We start from the raw sequence: 14,574 nt of genomic DNA, 5'->3' as shown, positions 1-14,574 counted from the left end.
AAGGTGTCCGCCTATAACTGTGAAGGCTTTCGACCTACGGACGATCTGACATGCTTCAACTTCATCTTCAGGGAGCTCCTGCCTGAGCAAGGTATGCAATATATGGCACTGTCCAGTCGGGGGTGATTACCAAAATCTCCATTATCAGGTCAACAACTGCTGGCACCTCGACTTCAGTCGGGTTGGTAGAACTTATTGGTTGTGGGGGCTCTTCTGTAAAAGGATCTTCTTGCACTGAGAAATTTTTCCTTAGTATTTCCTCAACCCCCTTTAACAGTACAGTGTTTCCTATGACTCAAGAAAGAGAAAATGAAACTACGAAAACAAAAGTCTTCACGCTTCATGTTCCTCAAATGAATACCAAGTCTTCAAGGTCACACCAATTTCTTCATTTTCAAAGTCTTCAGGAAGTCTTCAGAAATCCAAAGTCTTCAGTCGAAGAACTTCATTTTTAGGGGTCGACTTTCTCTGTAAATATCAAACTCCTCATAGACTTATAGACATGTGTACACTTATAAACACATTTAGTCCCTTAACCTATAAGTCTTCAATACACCAAAATCACTAAGGGGCACTAGATGCACTTACAGATCTTCTTGCACTGACGGGGCATGGAGGCACTCCAAGAACACATTACTGGGAATAGGCTTCCGACTAGAACCTATTTTCGCAAGATCATCAGTTGCTTGATTCTTGAGTCGGGGAACGTGGTGGAGCTCCAACCCTTCAAACTTCTTTTCTAACTTCCTTACTACATTGCACTATCCGGTCATAGCAGGGCTCCTGACATCCCACTCCTTCATCACCTCATTAACCACCAAATCTGAGTCGTCGTATACCATCAAGTGACGGACGCCGAGTGAGATAGCCATACGCAACCCGTAGAGAAGTGCTTCGTACTCAGCTTCATTGTTGGAGGAATCAAAGTGAATCTAGAGAACATAACTGAGTTTGTCACCTCTTGGGGATACCAGGACCACTCCAGCACCAGAACCGTTTAACATCTTAGATCCATCAAAAAACATGGTCCAGTGTTTCGAGTGAACTTGAGTCGGCTGCTGCTGCTCAATCCACTCGGCGAGGAAATCTGCGATTGCTTGAGACTTGATTGCCTTCTTTGCTTCAAACTTGATATCTAGAGGAAGAAGTTCAATTGCCCACTTCGCCACTCGACCATTTGCATCTCGATTGTTCAAAATTTTAGACAACGGAGCGTCACTGACGACTGAAATTGAGTGGTCTTGGAAGTAATGTACAACTTTCTTCGTAGTTAAGTAAATTCCATAGACAAGCTTCTGGTAATGTGGATACCTTTGCTTGGATGGAGTCAAGACTTTAGAAATGTAATACACTGGGCGTTGAACTTTATAGGCCTTGCCTTCTTCCTCTCGCTCGACTGTGAGCACTATGCTGACAACCTGTCCAGTGGCTGGAATATATAACAATAGAGGCTCTTTGAAGATCGGAGCAGCAAGCACCGGAAAGCAGGACTTTGAGTTCCACAAACGCTGCTACAGCTTCAGGAGTCCACTCGAATGTATCAGACTTTTTCATCAGTCGGTAAAGAGGTAATGCCTTTTCACCGAGACGAGAAATGAATCAACTTAATGCAGCCAGACAACCCGTGAGCTTCTGAACGTCATGCACACGCACAGGGCGTTTCATTCGGAGAATTGCCCCAATATTTTCTGGGTTTGCATCAATCCCTCGTTTGGAAATGATAAAACCGAGTAACTATCCTCCTGGGACTCCGAATGTGCACTTGGATGGATTAAGCTTGATGTCATATCTTCTTAGATTGGCAAAGGTTTCAGCGAGGTCAGTCAGCAGGTCGGAACCCTTGCATGACTTGACCATGATATCATCCATGTATGCTTCCACGTTCCGACTGATCTGAGTGAGCAGGCACTTCTGGATCATGCGCATGAACGTGGCGCCAGCATTCTTAAGACCAAAAGGCATGGTGGCGTAACAAAAACACCCGAATGGGGTGATGAAGGCCGTTTTTATTTCATCGGGTCCATACAGTCGAATCTGATGGTACCCGGAATATACATCCAAAAAGACAAACGCTCACACCCCATAGTCGGCGCCATTTTATTCTTTTTCTTTCTATTCATCCTTATCAGAGTCCTTCTCACTGAGATGACCCTCTCGGAACTGTTGAATCAGGAGTCGGCACTTGATACGTCCATTTTGCATCATGCTTTTATGACAATATTTATTGCATTATGGGTTGTTATTACACATTATGTAACTTTACTTATGGCTATTCTCTCTTATTTTACAAGGTTTACATGAAGAGGGAGAATGCCGGCATCTGGAATTCTGGACTAGAAAAGGAGCAAATATTAGAGACCTATTCTGCACAACTCCAAAAGTCCTGAAACTTCATGGAGATTATTTTTGGAATATATAAAAAATATTGGGCGAAGAAAGAACCAGAGGGGGGCCACCGGCCAGCCACAAGGGTGGAGGGCGCGCCCTACCCCCCTAGGCGCGCCCCCGACCTTGTGGGCCCCCTGGCAGGCCTCCGGTGCCCATCTTCTGCTATATGGTGTCTTTTACCCTGGAAAAAATCATAGAGAAGCTTTCGGGACGAAGCGCCGCCGTCTCGAGGCGGAACCTGGGCAGAACCAATCTAGGGCTCCGGCGGAGCTGTTCTGCCGGGGAAACATCCCTCCGGGAGGGGGAAATCATCGCCATCGTCATCACCATCGATCCTCTCATCGAGGGAGGGTCAATCTCCATCAACATCTTCACCAGCACCATCTCCTCTCAAACCCTAGTTCATCTCTTGTATTCGATCTTGGTCCCAAAACCTCAGATTGGTACCTGTGGGTTGCTAGTAGTGTTGATTACTCCTTGTAGTTGATGCTAGTTGGTTTATTCGGTGGAAGATCATATGTTCAGATCCTTAATGATAATTAATACTCCTCTGATTATGATTATGAATATGCTTTGTGAGTAGTTACGTTTGTTCCTGAGGACATGGGAGAAGTCTTGTTATAAGTAATCATGTGAATTTGGTATTCGTTCGATATTTTGATGAGATGTATGTTGTCTCTCCTCTAGTGGTGTTATGTGAACGTCGACTACATGAAAATTCACCCTTATTTGGGCCTAGGGGAAGGCATTGGGAATTAATAAGTAGATGATGGGTTGCTAGAGTGACAGAAGCTTAAACCCTAGTTTATGCGTTGCTTCATAAGGGGCTGATTCGGATCCATATGTTTCATGATATAGTTAGGTTTACCTTAATACTTCTTTCGTAGTTGTGGATGCTTGCGAGAAGGGTTAATCATAAGTGGGAGGCTTGTCCAAGGAAGGGCAGCACCCAAGCACCGGTCCACGCACATATCAAATTATCAAAGTAACGAACGCGGATCATATTAGCATGATGAAAACTAGCTTGACAACGATTCCCATGTGTCCTCGGGAGCGCTTTGCTTTATATAAGAGTTCGTACAAGCTTGTCCTTTGCTAAAAAAGGATTGGGCCACCTTGTTGCACCTTGTTTACTTTTATTACTTGTTACCCGTTACGATTTATCCTATCACAAAACTATCTGTTACCGATAATTTTAGTGCTTGCAGAAAATACCTTGCTAAAAACCACTAGTCATTTCCTTCTGCTCCTCGTTGGGTTCGACACTCTTACTTATCATAAGGACTAAGATATATCCCCTATACTTGTGGGTCATCAAGACTCTTTTCTGGCGCCGTTGACAGGGAGTGGAGCGCCTTTGGTAAGTGGAATTTGGTAAGGAAACATTTATATAGTGTGCTGAAATTTACTGTCACTTGTTACTATGGAAAATAATTCTTTGAGGGGTTTGTTCGGGGTATCTTCACCTCGACCGGAACCACAACTAGTTACTCCTCAACCTACTGCACCTACTGAAAATATTTATTATGAAATTCCTTCGGGTATGATAGAGAAACTGCTAGCTAATCCTTATGCAGGAGATGGAACGTTACATCCCGATATGCACCTAATCTATGTGGATGAAGTTTGTAGATTATTTAAGCTTGCAGGTATTCCCGAGGATGTTGTCAAGAAGAAGGTCTTCCCTTTATCTTTGAAGGGAAAGGCATTGACATGGTATAGGCTATTGGATGATATCGGATCATGGAACTACAACCGATTGAAATTGGAATTTCGTCAGAAGTTTTATCCTATGCATCTGGTTCATCATGATCGGAATTATATCTATAATTTTTGGCCTCGTGAAGGAGAAAGTATCGCTCAAGCTCGGGGGAGGCTTAAGTAAATGTTATATTCATGCCCCAATCATGAGCTCTCAAGAGAAATTATTATTCAAAAAATTTATGCTCGGCTTTCTCATAATGATCGATCCATGCTCGATACTTCTTGTACTGGTTCCTATATGAAGAAGGATATTGAATTCAAATGGAACTTATTGGAAAGAATTAAATGCAACTCTGAAGATTGGGATCTCGACGCAGGTAAGGAGTTAGGTATAAACCTTAAGTTCGATTGTGTTAAATCTTTTATGGATACCGATGCTTTTCGTGATTTTAGCACTAAATATGGACTTGACTCTGAGATAGTAGCTTCTTTTTGTGAATCATTTGCTACTCATGCTGATATCCTAAGGAGAAGTGGTTTAAATATCATCCTCCCATTGAAGTTAAAGTAGTTGAACCTGTTAGAGTTGAAGAAGAAACTATTACTTATAATACTGATCCTATTGTTCATACTGCTTATATTGAGAAACTGCCATTCCCTGTTAGAATAAAGGATCATGCTAAAGCTTCAACTGTGGTTCGTAAGAGTTATACTAAAATACATACACCCTCTCGGCAAATTAAAGTTGAACCTAGTATTGCTATGGTTAAAGATCTCTTGGTTGATAATATTGATGGGCATGTTATTTACTTCTGTGATGAAGCTGCTAGAATTGCTAAACCCGATACTAAAGATAAACATAGACCTGTTGTTGGCATGTCTGTTGTTTCTGTTAAAATTGGAGATCATTGTTATCATGGCTTATGTGATGTGGGTGCCAGTGTGAGTGCAGTTCCTTACACCTTATATAAAGAAATTATGAATGATGTTGCTCCTGCCTAGATAGAAGCTATTGATGTTACTATTAAGCTTGCTAATAGAGAAACTATATCACCAATTGGGATTGTTATAGATGTTGAAGTCTTGTGTGGGAAAATTAAATATCCTACTGATTTTATTGTTCTTGGTTCCCCACAAGATAATTTTTGTCCCATTATATTTGGTAGACCCTTCTTGAATACTGTTAATGCTAAGATAGACTTCGAGAAAGATATTGTTACTGTTCGTTTAGGGGACATGTCTCATGATTTTAATTTCTCTAAATTTCGTAGACAACCCCATGATAAAGAATTGCCTAGTAAGGATGAAATTATTGGTCTTGCTTCTATTGCCGTGCCTCCTAATGATCCTTTAGAACAATATTTGCTAGACCATGAAAATGATATGTTTATGAATGAAAGAAGGGAAATAGATGAAGTATTCTTTAATCAGGGACCTATTTTGAAACACAATTTGCCTGTTGAAATCCTTGGAGATCCTCCTCCACCTAAGGGTGATCCCGTGTTTGAGCTTAAACAATTACCTGATACTCTGAAATATGCTTATCTTGATGAAAAGAAGATATATCCTGTTATTATTAGTGCTAACCTTTCAGAGCATGAAGAAAAGAAATTATTGAAAACTCTGAAGAAGCACCGTGCCGCTATTGGATATACTCTTGATGATCTTAAGGGCATTAGTCCCACTCTATGTCAGCACAAAATTAAATTGGAGAAAGATGCTAAACCAGTTGTTGATCATCAACGATGGTTAAATCCTAAGATGAAAGAAGTGGTAAGAAATGAAATACTAAAGCTTCTGGAGGCAGGTATAATTTATCCTATTGCTGATAGTCAATGGGTAAGTCCTGTTCATTGTGTCCCTAAGAAGGGAGGTATTACTGTTGTTCCTAATGATAAGAATGAATTGATTCCTCAAAGAATTGTTACAGGTTATAGAATGGTAATTGATTTTCCGCAAATTAAATAAAGATACTAGAAAAGATCATTACCCTCTACCTATTATTGATCAAATGCTAGAAATATTATCCAAACATACACATTTTTGCTTTCTAGATGGTTATTCTGGTTTCTCTCAAATACCTGTGTCAAAGAGGATCAAGAGAAAACCACTTTTACTTGCCCTTTCGGTACCTTTGCTTATAGACGTATGCCTTTTGGTTTATGCAATGCACCTGCTACCTTTCAAAGATGTATGACTGCTATATTCTCTGACTTTTGTGAAAAGATTGTTGAGGTTTTCATGGATGATTTCTCCGTTTACGGAACTTCTTTTGATGATTGCTTAAGCAACCTTGATCGAGTTTTGCAGAGATGTGAAGAAACTAATCTTGTCTTGAATTGGGAGAAGTGCCACTTTATGGTTAATGAAGGTATTGTCTTGGGGCATAAAATTTCTGAAAGAGGTATTGAAGTTGATAAAGCTAAAGTAGATGCTATTGAAAAGATGTCGTGTCCTAAAGATATCAAAGGTATAAGAAGTTTCCTTGGTCATGCTGGTTTCTATAGGAGGTTTATTAAAGACTTCTCTAAAATTTCTAGGCCTCTCACTAATCTCTTACAAAAAGATGTTCCTTTTGTTTTTGATGATGATTGTGTAGAAGCATTTGAAATACTTAAGAAAGCCTTGATTTCTGCACCTATTGTTCAGCCACCTGATTGGAATTTACCCTTTGAAATTATGTGTGATGCTAGTGATTATGCTGTTGGTGTTGTTCTAGGACAAAGAGTTGATAAGAAATTAAATGTTATTCAGTATGCTAGTAAAACTCTAGACAGTGCCCAGAGAAATTATGCTACTACTGAAAAAGAATTTTTAGCAGTTGTATTTGCATGTGATAAGTTCAGACCTTATATTGTTGATTCCAAAGTAACTGTTCACACTGATCATGCTGCTATTAAATATCTTATGGAAAAGAAAGATGCTAAACCTAGACTTATTAGATGGGTTCTCTTGCTACAAGAATTTGATTTGCATATTATTGATAGAAAGGGAGCTGAGAACCCCATTGCAGACAACTTGTCTAGGTTAGAAAATGTTCTTGATGACCCACTACCTATTGATGATAGCTTTCCTGATGAGCAACTAAATGTCATAAATGCTTCTCGTAATGCTCCATGGTATGCTGATTATGCGAATTATATTGTTGCTAAATTTATACCACCTAGTTTCACATACTAGCAAAAGAAAAAGTTTTTCTATGATTTAAGACATTACTTTTGGGATGATCCACACCTTTATAAAGAAGGAGTAGATGGTGTTATTAGACGTTGTGTACCTGAGCATGAACAGGAACAGATCCTACACAAGTTCCACTCTGAGTCTTACGGAGGACACCACGCTGGAGATAGAACTGCACATAAGGTATTGCAATCCGGTTTCTATTGGCCCACTCTCTTTAAGGATGCTCGTAAGTTTGTCTTGTCTTGTGATGAATGCCAAAGGATTGGTAATATTAGTAGACGTCGGGAAATGCCTATGAATTATTCTCTTGTTATAGAACCATTTGATGTTTGGGGCTTTGATTATATGGGACCTTTTCCTTCCTCTAATGGGTATACACATATTTTAGTTGTTGTTGATTATGTTACTAAGTGGGTAGAAGCTAATCCTACTAGTAGTGCCGATCATAACACTTCTATTAAGATGCTTAAAGAAGTTATTTTTTCCAAGGTTTGGAGTCCCTAGATATTTAATGACTGGTGGTGGTTCATATTTTATTCATGGTGCTTTCCGTAAAATGCTTACTAAGTATGATGTTAATCATAGAATTGCATCTCCATATCATCCTCAGTCTAGTGGTCAAGTAGAATTGAGCAATAGAGAAATTAAATTGATATTGCAAAAGACTGTTAATAGATCTAGAAAGAATTGGTCTAAGAAATTGATGATGCTTTCTGGGCTTATAAGAATCCTATGGGTATGTCTCCGTATAAAATGGTTTATAGAAAAGCATGTCACTTACCTCTTAAGCTAGTACATAAGGCATATTGGGCTATTAAAGAGCTCAACTATGATTTCAAACTTGCCGGTGAGAAGAGGTTATTTGACATTAGCTCACTTGATGAATGGAGAACCCAAGCCTATGAGAATGCCAAGTTGTTTAAAGAAAAAGTTAAAAGATGGCATGACAAAAGGATACAAAAGCTTGAGTTTAATGTAGGTGATCATGTTTTGCTATACAACTCTCATTTAAGATTTTTTGCAGGAAAGCTTCTCTCTAAATGGGAAGGCCCTTACATTATCGAGGAGGTCTATCATTCCGGTGCCATAAAAATCAACAATGACGAAGGCAAAAATCCAAAGGTGGTAAGCGGTCAAAGACTCAAACATTATATCTCGTGTACTCCCATAAATGTTGAGACCAATATAATTGATACCGTAACCCCGGAGAAGTACATAAGTGACACTTTCCAGAATGTTTCAGACTCCAACAAGGAAGAGGTATGTGGTACAGTAAGTAAACCGACTCCAAAACATTTCCAATGATAAATTTTCTCTGTTTTAGAATATTAAAAAATAGGAAATTAAAAGTAGTCTGACAGAGACACGAGGCCACCACAAGGGTGGAGGGCGCGCCCTACCCCCTGGGCGCCCCCCCCCGACCTTGTGGCCACCTCGTGTGCCCTCCAGACTCTGTTTTCTTGCATGATACTTCTTTTGGTCGATAAAAATTCTTTATATAATCTCCTGAAGGTTTTGACCACCGTACCACGCAAATATCTCCTATTCTTGTTTCGAGTTGTTTTCTGCCAGAGTTTTCAAGGCTAGGCATCATGTCGTCTCCCTCCTCCAATAACGCGGATGACGATGCTTGGCTAATATAGATAGAGACGAAAAGAGAAGAACTTGGGGAGATCAACAAGGGTGATAGGATCAAGAAGGCCGAGGAGGACCAAGCTCCGGCAGCGGAAGAAGAAGACAGCCTTCAACCCCATTACAATCTTCTTACCCCTACTGAAATTGAAGCTTTCAAGATGATTGAAATAGCTCGAGTGCAGAACAAGTATCTAACTCGTGAAAATATTCTGTTGCAAGAGCATATCATCGCACTCAAGGGCATTATTCGTAAGTTGGAGCACCTCCTACATTCGATGTTGGACGATAAGCCTGCTTCATCAACAACTCCATCATCACCACCTCCGAAGAAAGAGATCTAAATACATGGGTATGGGCACTCCCCTTGGCAACTGCCAAGCTTGGGGGAGTGCCCCGGTATCGTATCACCATCACACCTGTATCTTTATCGCTTTTCTCAGTTCGATCCTTTTGGTTATGTCTTGATCTAGTAGAATAAAGTTACTAGTATGATCTAGCTTTGAGTTTTGCTTTATGTTCCCTCTATGTAATCAAGTCCGTGAGATATATAATAAAGAGTAGTTTTGAGTTGATGGCTTTGCTTTCTTGCTATGATCTTGAGGGAACTAAATAAAAGAAAGAATAAAAGAAATAAAAAGATCATATATTGATCTTATGGAGAGTAATGACTTCACATATAAAGAGTATGATGAATAAAAGTTGTTGAGAGTTGACAAACATAGTTTTGGTCATTGTTGCAATTAATAGGAAGTAATAAAGAAAGAGAGGCCACACATATAAATATACTATCTTGGACATATTTTGTAATTGTGAGCACTCATAAAGTAATTGGTGATCTGATGGCTCTCCTCTCCCCTCCACCTGCCCTCCCATCACCCTAATGGAGATCTTCGCCGGCAACTTCAATGGAGGGTCATCTACATTGGGACTTCAACCCCGGCCTCGCGGTTGCGGATCAGGTGCGTCGACGTTTTGGCTCTACGGTTCATTTCTCCCCCGTCCATGGGACCAAGGAGTTTTTCTTGGTCGTCTACTTCTCGTCGGCTTCCTTCGTTCTATCGGAAGAATTAGTTGGTTTGGCGCTCCAATGTTGCATTGGTGGTTTACCTTCGGGCTTCAATGTTCAAACCCTAAGTGATCGGCGCTTTCGTTTCTCGGTGGCTTCCAACAAAGTTGGTCATTTCATATACCACCTCAAAGATCGCATCTGGCCGGATTTCATATGCCATTTTCAGCTATTTCAAACCAGGGATCATGGCGCTGCTCACATTGACAACTTTTGGCACTCTGATGAGAATGCACATGAGATTGCTATGCGTTCACCTATTGCTATCAGGTCTACTCTGGATTTTTTACGCCCTCATGGCCAATTGAATTCGGATTCTCTTCATGGTCCGCATGGCATCGGGCCATCTTTGGCCTCGTCAAGGTCTGCCGGAATCCTTACCGCCGACGACCACCACGTCCATTCCGGCCACCAATCTACACTTTGGTAACTTGATACAGACAGTTAATGGTCTTAATGGTAATTATGGCTCCCAATCTGCGGCCGGTCTTTCCTTTGGGGATCTTGGTCGGCTTCATCAGTTTATGAGCCGGCGGAATTCAGGAGAATCAGCATTTATTACCAGATAAAGTTTGTTTGGGCACAATATCTTGTGACTTGGTGAGCGACCGATCAACCCCAACTAATTTGAGATTTGAAGGTCAGTCTTTTAAGCAATCATATTGGGATTCCATCCCAACCTTCATGATCTACCACATTTTGGATCAACTTCGGTTTGGGTACTCTATTTCACATATTGCGACCATTTGGTCCCTCTCTTCCATTCCAACACTGGACTACATCTATAAGCGATTACATATTTGTGCAACTTGTGACATTGTGGGACATCTCTCTAATAATTGTCCGTGGAAACCATGTGATACTTGCTTTAAGGCGCCTTGTAAATGCACGGACATAAATCAGGGAATCCTTGGAGATACTCAAAATGTTGAACGAACCCACCCTGAGGCTGGCCCTTCGATCATTATATCTTGCCCAACGTGCAACTCTACCAACCATTCTTATTATAATTGCCTGGGCCTCAGGAGGTGCTCATCGTGCGGCTGGCTGGGCCACTTCTCTGGAGATTGTTGGGGAGCCCAGGTCTCACGCCTTAAATGGGCTCCTAAACAGATGCTAGATCACCGGCCCACGAACCTCGGTCCGATCCATGTTCCTAAGCCGCCTGGCCAGAGTAAGGATTTATTGCCGCCCGAAAGAATGGACAAATCAATTTTGACAGATTCCTTTCAAAATATTTCTGGCAACTTATCTCGGTCTATCCCAGTCAATATCGATCAGCGGCATCCAATCAACCAGCGTGATTTTAATGACTCGCTTTCCCTCACCCACCCCGGTCCCATGGCGGGCAGTAAATGCACCGATGATGTCCGATGCAGATCGTGTGGTGACCCTGGCCATGTAGCAACATCTTGTTGGGTCAAGTGGAGGCAGGGCCGTCGCGTTTGGGTTCCCAAGAGGCAAAATTCCCCTGCCGATACGCCTCCCTCTCTGTCACCTGTCATTCCCTCCGTCCCTTCCCCCGCCCCTCCACCGAGCTCTCCCATGGCGAACTACCCCGTCAATGTCGTACCGTACCTGCCGCAGGGCATGACAATCGAGCTGGGGCCTGAAGATCGACTGGTCAGAGACGAGATGGTGGTTAGTCCGGTGCCGCCGCTCCGCCATGACTTCTTGGCCATTGCAGAGGTGAACCGCTTCGTCCCTTTCCATCAGAAAGCTCTGCTTCGCCACACCATCGAAGGTTTGCTCCATGAGTCCAACTTTTTCCCCACTGAAGTTGACGATTATCCACTAGGGATTGGTATCTTTGGTTTCGTGGATTCGGTTGTGAGAGATGTTGTAGTGGGCACGACATTTGAGCTAGATGAGGATGATGATAACCAAGGCACCATTGTTTCTTTTGTTCCTCACGATGCTACTATCAATATGCGCCAAACTAGCTTTGGGCCTCAAGTGTGGTTGCTTTATATTGGTTTTCCGCATGATTATCAGACATCTCATTACATTCATAAGTCCGTGGACAAGTTTGGTGAGCTTATAACTTGGAATAATCCTAGAGGAGACAGGAAGTTTGTTCTGATCAAAGCTCGTGTTCTTAGTTTGTGTCGGGTCCCCAAAAGCTTCGTTATGCATCAGCTGGGTGGAGAGCGCCATTGCTGGATGGTCTGTGTCACAATCTTGCGCAGCAGTGATTGGAACGCACATATCCCGGATGTGCCGCCAGCGGACATGGATCCACCTCCTGCTGATGGAATCCCCCACCCCCTGTTCGGACAAGGCCTCACTGCGGAGCAGATGTACCAAGCACAGCTGCACAATTGGCTTGCTCAGAATGCTGCGCCAAACCAAGCTGACGCTGCTCCGCACCACAATGATGCGCAAGGACATGATGTTCACTTCCCTGCGGGTTGGGGGTGCATGGCCACCGTCTCCACCGCCTGCGCTGTATAACTTTCAAGCATGGCTGACAGCGGAAGGCCTTCAGGTTCAGGATGGGATTTTACCTGCAAACAATCTTCAGGATAGTCCAGGTACTGCTTGGAACGACTCTTTCTCTGCATATGACAGTTCAGATTCCAGTGAAACAATTTCGGACAGTTATATCTTGGTTCCCAGCAACATCTTCCATGCTCTGACAGTTGGGGAAAGCTCTGCCATGCCTGACAATAGTATTGTCCCTAGTCCAGCTACTAATGCTGCCCTGGAAATTCACGTCTCCCTGTCTGCTGCTGGTTTTCAGTTTGCTATGACTGCACAGGGTGATATTGTCAATTCTATGTTGATTCATACAGGCTTCCCCTTTGTCAGGCTCAACTCCTTCCTCAGGTCTGCAATCATGCCCATTATTGCTGCTTATGGCCCATGGAGCACAGGTTTTGGTCTTAGAGACGAAAGAGTGGAGTTTCATGTTGCCGTTACTGAGGAAGAGGGGACGTTCTCTATTACTGAAGCTACACAAATTGTCATGCTGCATAACTCTGCTACTACCATTATTGAACAGATGACCACGGCTACGGTCTTTGATCTGCCTGAACCGATCAATGAGGCTGAGGCTGAGGCTGACGGGATTCAAAGTGGCTCTGCACTGACCATTGCTTCTCCTCTGCTGCTCTCGGAACATGCCATTCCTCCTGCCAATTCGATGTTGCAGCTTCCAGGCCCCACTGTGCCTGATGCCTCTGCTGGCCTGCCTGCACACGTGCCCTCTCTGATCAGTCGTCATGGTAAAGCTCCAGTGCCTGAATCTTCGATCAATCTTCGTAGGAGTTTCCGCAAAAACAAGTATGATGGCTTTAAAGTGCCACCGATTTCAGATACTAAGATCAGAGTCTCCAAGGTGAAGCCAAGGGTCATTCCATCGGCTGCAGCTGCTGTTACTATAACTGAAGTTGTTGATGATGCCGCACCGCCTCCTCCAACCCCAATTCCAGTCATTCAGCATGTTGGCCATGTCATGTGCGGAATCCCTGCTGCTGAACTCGCGGAGGAGGAACTCCTGGCTAGCAAGGATGCAGGGCCATCTTCTGATGCTGCCTAATTTATCTCTTTATACTTTTTATGCCTCTTTTGGTTAGCTGGAACGTTCTATGTTGGAATGTACGCGGGCTAAACTCTGAAGCCAAACAGCTAGCGCTTTCTAATGCTATCAACTCTAGTGGTTGTGCGGTTATCTGCTTGTAGGAAACGAAAAAATCTTCTTTTGATAATGCTTTTATTAAGTCCTGTTGCCCACGACGATTTGATAAGTATGATTTTATCCCCTCAAGAGGGGCTTCGGGGGAATTTCCACAATTTGGAACAGTGCTATCTTCACAGCTACTACCGTGGCCTCTGAAGATTTTGGGCTCATTATTCGCTTTCACTCCACCCAGTCAGCTCAGTCCTGGACCCTAGTGAATGTTTACGGGCCTTGTCAAGGGGACCCAAGAAATAACTTCATTCATGGCTATTTTCACTAGATATACCTACTCATGAAGACTGGCTCCTGTGTGGAGATTTCAATTTCATTAGAGGGCCCGAGAATCGTAACAAACCAGGTGGTCATTTTGGCGACATGATAACTTTCAATGATTTCATCAGATCACAGGCTTTAATTGAATTGCCAATCAAAGGCAGAGCCTACACTTGGAGCAACATGCCAACTGATCCTCTCCTCGAGCAAATCGATTGGTTCTTCACTAGTAATCATTGGACCACCTCATATCCCAATACTATTGTTAAACCCCTCAGCCGACCGGTCTCTGATCATATTCCTTGTGTCATCACTATTGAAACGAAGATCCCACGCTCCAAGTTGTTCAAATTTGAATCTTATTGGATCCATCACCCGGGATTCCTAGATATTGTCAAGAGGGCCTGGGCCAAACCAGCGCACTCTACAAATATGGCGTCAAATCTGTGCAAAAAGCTTAAACACCTAAGACACGACCTCAAAATCTGGAGCAAGAGCATCTCTAAGTTATCCATCGCTATTGAGAACACTAATAAGGCTCTGCTTGAAATTGATGGCTTGGAAAACAAGAGACATCTCACAACACCAGAGGCCAATTTCAGGGCAATTCTCAAGAAACATTTACTCAGGCTTCTCTCATATC

This window comes from Triticum aestivum, chromosome 5D (genome assembly GCF_018294505.1).
Source record: "Triticum aestivum cultivar Chinese Spring chromosome 5D, IWGSC CS RefSeq v2.1, whole genome shotgun sequence".
NCBI lineage: Eukaryota > Viridiplantae > Streptophyta > Magnoliopsida > Poales > Poaceae > Triticum > Triticum aestivum.
Note: the sequence above shows the minus strand (reverse complement) of the source record.